The sequence below is a fragment of the Rhinolophus sinicus genome, linkage group LG04 (assembly GCF_036562045.2).
Source record: "Rhinolophus sinicus isolate RSC01 linkage group LG04, ASM3656204v1, whole genome shotgun sequence".
Lineage (NCBI taxonomy): Eukaryota > Metazoa > Chordata > Mammalia > Chiroptera > Rhinolophidae > Rhinolophus > Rhinolophus sinicus.
The window spans coordinates 15,866,656-15,873,197 of record NC_133754.1 but is presented as its reverse complement, the minus strand read 5'-3'; the positions used below and the strand labels follow the sequence as shown (position 1 = coordinate 15,873,197).

General features: G+C 39.6%; 1 pseudogene; it reads right to left on the bottom strand.

The window, feature by feature from the left end:
- Positions 1-418: 418 nt before the first annotated feature.
- On the bottom strand, positions 419-1,539 carry LOC109457703 (protein NDRG3; annotated as a pseudogene).
- Between the last annotated feature and the right edge of the window lie 5,003 nt (positions 1,540-6,542).

Genomic DNA, 6,542 nt, shown 5'->3' with positions numbered 1-6,542 from the left:
AGTCCATTTTTTTGCCTTTTTTTTTTTTTTTGCAGTAGCTCTATAAGAAAGCATGTCTAAAATCACAGAACTATGCACACACAAACACAGACACGCATGCTCACATACATACGTCAGGATCAAAGGATCTTACCAGATATGTAGTTAGGAAAGCACAGGGAAAAAGTGTCAAGAGAAGACATGGAGATCTGATCAGCTAAATGTGTTGAAATGGTACAGGAATGTCTTGGAAGTGGTCCTTGGTACATACGAAAAGGGAGGCAGGCAGGCAGAGAATGATAAACCCAAGACACCAGAAAGAGTCAGTGGCCGTGTAGGAGTTAAAGACAGAGACGCCAATTTGCTGGATGAGATGGTCTATTTTGGAGTGGTTGTCAGGAGGCGGATGGACTTGCAAAGTTCAGGGAGTAGCATCTGCTTAGCAGGACACTTCCATGGTCTGGTGTCTGTCCAGAACATCAGGGGACTGAGAGGATTCTCGAGTTCCATCTGACTGGTGACAGATCAGCTGAAGGTACTTTCTCCAGAGCCAAAACTACTCGAGGTTGAGCGGGTTCGTGATCTCGCGAGCCGGGTCAGGCTGGCAGATGGTATGTAGCCAATTCCCTGCAAAAAGCACTTGAAGGCCTCGGTGAGCTTCCCAGGCTGCACTACCTGGGGCAGTCCGCCACAGTCTGCCATCTTTAGCAGAGTTGTATTTATAGGATTCAAGCGAGAATTGCATTCAACCACAGCCTCAACTGCTGGTGAATTGTCCCCTACCAACAATAAAGTGGAACACTTTAATGTCTTTGATTTGTTATCATTTTGGCCCAGCATGGGTCTTTCAATCTCCAGGTCTCTGCGTCCGTTATAGGAACCCAGGAAGAGCTGTAGGTTTTCTTGGTTGATATCTTGGGCAATATGCAGTCTGTAGGTTTGAATCAGGTCCAGGTTGGCCTGCAACTCTTCCTGCCCAAAGTCATGAGCCAAAATAATGTCCACAATATTGGTTGTCAAGCCTGAGATTTTGGAAGCTGCCCAGTCAATCCAGCCTTTAGCACAAGGGTCAACGTTAATAAACACAAGGCCTTCCACAAGCTCTGGGTGGTTAAGTGCAAATTTGCTGAGGATGTAAGCTCCAGCTCCAACTCCAATCCCAATGATGCTTTTCATACTTAAGTGAGTAAGAACAGGCAGCAGCATTTCAGCCAACCCATCCATTGTGGGGTACTGGTACCCTGTTGGGAAAGAGGGTACACCTTCCTGTTGGCCTGGGGAAGCCACATGACAGACAGCAAAGTGCTGGGTGATCTCTTGCATATCCTCAAAGTTAAAGAACTCATTGAAACAGGATTTATGATTGAGGCCAATGTCATGGTATGTCAGAATAACTGTTCCGTTTCCCTTCAGTAGGCCTCTTATGGTGACGTGGACCACACCATGAGTTGTTTCTACACCGTGTTCCTGACAGTCAAAGTGCTAGAAGTTTCATGCACCATTCTTATCATTTAGAAGTGGTTTGATCTCTGTGAGATGAACATCCTGAAGTTGATCCATGAGGACAGATGAAAGCAGAGGACACTAAGAACTAAACCAGTTAACTCTGAGGCTCGGGTACCCGCCATCAGTGCAGCAGCCGTGTAGGCTTCGGCTGCAACAGCCAGCTCTGCAACTTTTGTGTTATGAGCTTTCAGTCTCTCTTTGAGCATTTCTTTTTCTGGACTGGGTCTGAAAATCAGCCAGAATAAGGCTAGGTTTGAGTGAAAAACTATACTGAGTCTAACTTATAAGCTAAACTGTGTCTCATTTAAACTGAATTAGGTCCAATATGAGACCTCAGGTGAGTAAAATTTTCTTTTAAGGCTGAACAATTGGTCCCAAGGGAGACCTTTTAACTATCTTAATAAGCTTATCCATTTATGAGGTAAGCAAGAAATGTAAATTTTCATGAGTAATCTAAATATAACTGTTAAGGAGACTGCTGTGAAAACCAGCAGGGACTGCAGCTGTGTGAGACAAACAGATGCTCGAGTCCCAGGCATTTCTGTTCACACACCCCAAACATGCAGTCTCTGGCCTCAACGTGCCCCATACCTCTTGCTAAGCAGCCCAAATCCCAGCACTAGCAGCAGCCAGCCTGTTTGCAGCTTAGCTTATCCCAGGTACCTCTGAGCCCAGGACAAGTGCAGATCACTTTGCAGCTCATACCAAATGGCTCTGGGCAGGGCATAGTCACCATCAGATCTTAGCCTGTGACAGATGCACCAGAACCTACCAAGACCCACCAGAACCAACACACGTAGTGGCCAGCTTCAGATCACGATAGAGCATTACTCAACTACTTCCATAAATGACATACACAAAGGGCACACTGAGCAGGCACCTTCTTTAGCCCTGGTAAATCAAATCCTGCTCCATAGTATCATCCCCTGCACAATCACTCCTCCATTGTAGTCGTGGCCAATCCTCACAACCAATCAGCCCGAGGGTGAGTCCCTCCCACTGATGGGCAAAGAGCAACCAAGGCTCAACTACAGCAGAAGGACACATACAACCACACAAGAGGCACACCTGGAGTACCCAGCTCAGGGAATCAGGGAGACTGAATCACTGGGCCCGACAGGACACATACTACATAAGGCCACTCTACTAAGACCAGGGGACATAACAGCTCTACCTAATACATAGAAACAAACACAGGGAGGCAGCAAAAATGGAGAGATAAAGAAACATGCCCCAAATGAAAGAAAAAGCAAAGCTCCGGAAAAGTGACTAAACAAAATGGAGACAAGCCATCTACCAGATGCAGAGCTCCAAAGAATGCTCAATGATCTCAGGGAGAACTTCAACAAAGAGATAGAAAACATAAATATGAAATAGAAAATATGAAAAAGAATAAGTCAGAAACAAAGAGTATTCTAATGGAAATAAAGAATCCATGACAGGGAATCAATAGTAGATAAGATGATGCAGAGGATCAAATCAGAAAACTTCTGACAGAAAAATTCCTTAACCTGGTGAAGGAAATAGACATACAAGTCCAGGAAGTGCAGACAGTCCCAAACAAGATGAACCCAAACAGGCCCACACCCAGACACATCATAATTAAAATGACAAAGGTTAAAGACAAAGAGAGAATCTTCAAAGCAGCAAGAGAAAAGCAGTTAGTTATCTACAAGGGATCTCCCACAAGACTGTCAGCTGATTTCTCAACAGAAACTTTGCACGCCAGACGCATTGGCATGAAATATTCAGTGATGAAAAGCAAGGACATACACCCAAGATTACTCTACCCAGCAAAGCTATCATTTAGAATCAAAAGAGCTATCTTGAAAACACAGATATAGAGTTTCCCAGACAAAAGGAAAAAAAAAAATCTAAAGTTCATCACCACCAAATCAGTATTACAAAAAATGTCATAAGGCTTCCTAAGAAGAAGAAGAAAAGATAAAAAAATATGAATAATAAAACGGCAATAACTACATATCTATCAACAATTACTTTCAATGTAAATGTATTAATTAGTCCAATCAAAAGACAGGATGATTGAATGGACAAGAAAATAAAACCCTTACATATGCTGAGTATAAGAGACTCACTTTAGATCAAAAGAGACACAAATTGAAAGTAAAGAGAAAGAAAAAGATTTTTCATGAAAATAGAAATGGAGAAAGAACTCTGGAGTAGCAATACTTATACCAGACGAAATAAATTTTAAGACAAAGGCTGTAACAAGAGACAAAGAAGGACCCAGTAATTCCATTTCTGAGTATTTATCCAAAGAAACCCAAATATTACTTCAGGGACATGTGTATCCATATGTTCACTGCAACATTACTTACGATAGCCAAGATATACATATCTTGAATGGATGAATGGATGAAGAAGAGCTAGTAAATAAATACAATAGAATCTTACTCAACCATAAAAAAGAATGAAATCTGCAACAACGTGGATGGACCTAGAGGGTATGGTGCTGAGTGGAACAAGTCAGACAGAGAAAGACAAATCCCATATTATTTCACATGTATGTGAAATCTAAAGAACAAAAACAAACAAAACAAAATAAAACCACAGATATAGAGAACATTTTGATGGTTGCTAGCGGGAAGGGCAGTTAGGGGGAGTAAAAGAGGGGAGGGGATTAAGAGATACAAATTGGTGGTTACAAAATAGATGTAGATTATAGCATGGGGAATACAGTCAGTAGTATTGGAATAACTATGTATGGTATCAGATGAATACTGGATTTATCAGGGTGATCACACAGAAAAATTATAAAATAAATATTTTATGTACATAAAATTACTTAAGAAAACAATGGTATCAATATTTCAAAATTTGCATATGTGCCCCCAGCCATTTCTCCTTTACCATTGAGCATAATTCCTTATTATACCATATATATATATATATATATATATATCCCTAAATGTATGTTTTGCTGTTTTTGACCTGATATAATATAATCATGCTATATGAGATATTTTATCACATACTAACTACTTTGTGGTCAGCTGAATGTCGTGATTTCCTTAAACTTTTTAAATTTAGTATTTAAATCATAACATTTTCTCTGTGGCTTTACTTTGGTAACCTCTAGGCACCTACCTGATGGGCAAGAGAAAGTGCATTATATCTTAAACTGGTCAAACCAAGTAGTGATAATGAAAATACCCAAACCAGAGCCTTCAGAAAAACACAAATAACTATCCTGTTTCCTTCATTTATCAGGAATGTGAAAATGAAGATTCTGAATATGTATCCTCCAAATCTAAAAAATTTATATCAAATGTATATATGAGAATCAAAAATGTGTCAGAAATACTCAATGTCAGAAGATGTTGAGGAAATAACTCTCGAATAATAAGTCTTCTTCTAACTGAAATGTCTACACTCTGGCATTTAAAAACAAAACCAAAAAACAAAAATCATGTTAGTTTCCTCTTGATTTCCCAAAAGAATTGGAAATGTACTAAAAGGAAAATGGATCACAGTAAGTCAGCTCGCTCACAAGAAATACTCCTGGGTAATGATGTGTGTTGCTGAGAATATCCAACACATTATTTCAAAGTGACAAAACTCAGGATGATCTGTTGAAATAATTCACTTACATTTACTGGTAAGTCCACGGGGATCCACACACATACATCTCCTAACTATCCTTTCCAGTAGTATATCTGTCTAGGGACCAAGACAATTGCTAATTAAATTAGGTTCTTAGTACATTTCAGTGCTCAACACAAGAGAAGGAATGTGACCAAAAGAATTTTGTAAGACAGCTTGTCTTCCTGAAATGGAGGAATTTGAACCCAGTGCTCATGGTCATTATTCACGTGTCCCTTCCTCCCTGTTTAGTTGCAGTGGTTGGTCACTGGGTTCCATTTTCTCTAAATGTTCTGCCAGCTTCCTCTTCTCTCTCTTCCTTTCCTAAGGACAGAAGTTTTATTTCACTTAGCCTAGAACTGGTCTGCACAGCTTCACCCTTTGAACTTCTCTGCGCAGCAATGAAAGCAGATGTAGGTTAACTTGAACATTTTAGTCAGGAGCCCCTGACCACTCATCCTCTTGACCCACAGACAGTTCCAGTAATGTGGCCCTTTAGCAGCAGCAGTTCTTTCCTCTGGCAACATCACACTGGTGGTGATGGCATCTCCCTGCTGTGTCTTCTCTATGAATGTCAGTCAGGTGCTGCTGAGTCCATGTAGAAAGTACAACTTCCAAGTCTCTGTGCTGGGTTCCTAGCAATGCATTTATGAGATTAATCTATATTCATTCATTTTGCTATTTTCAGTATTCTCTATTCCTCATATATCCTAATTTAGTTACCTATTCTTGTAGCCTTATTGCTATTATAAAATATTTGGTTCATGAACATTTTTCTACACAGTTCTCTTAGGGTATGTACTGAAGGGTAGAAAGGTTTCATAAAGAAACTTTACTTTTGGACAAAACGAGTTTGAGATTTACATTAGGCACACAAATGAAGTTGTCAAGAGAATGTTTAATATATTGGGCTGGAGTTTAGTGAGATGACTGGACTAGTGATGAAGAGAAATAACTTATTATTTTCTGTTTCATAAAACAAAATTCCTTGAATTACAATGGTTTGTTTTTATTATAGTTGCTGGAATGCTAGTATTCTTTCTTCTCCTTTCCCAACATCAAAATTCTTGTCAAATTAAATGGGTAATCACATTCTTTGTTTAAAGTGTTAAAATCCATGGAGGATATATTGATACCTGATGGGATATCTCTCTACCCCTCAAGAGGACACCTTTCCATTTTTAATGATATTCACATGCTCCCATATCCAAAGTCTCTCTCCTGGCAGTGCTATAGGAAAGCTGATACATTCTTACTAGTTAATGTGTCTTGGCTTTAACAGTAAGCATCCATAGGGACTTACAATTACTTAGATTTGTTTTCTAAATTGTAATCGCTGACATCTTGAAATTATCTATACCCATCAGGTAGACTTTTGAATGTTTTATAATCTCTTCCATGACAGTTGTCTGAACCTTCCATGAAGTAAGCAATATGTATGTATTTTAAGAGGA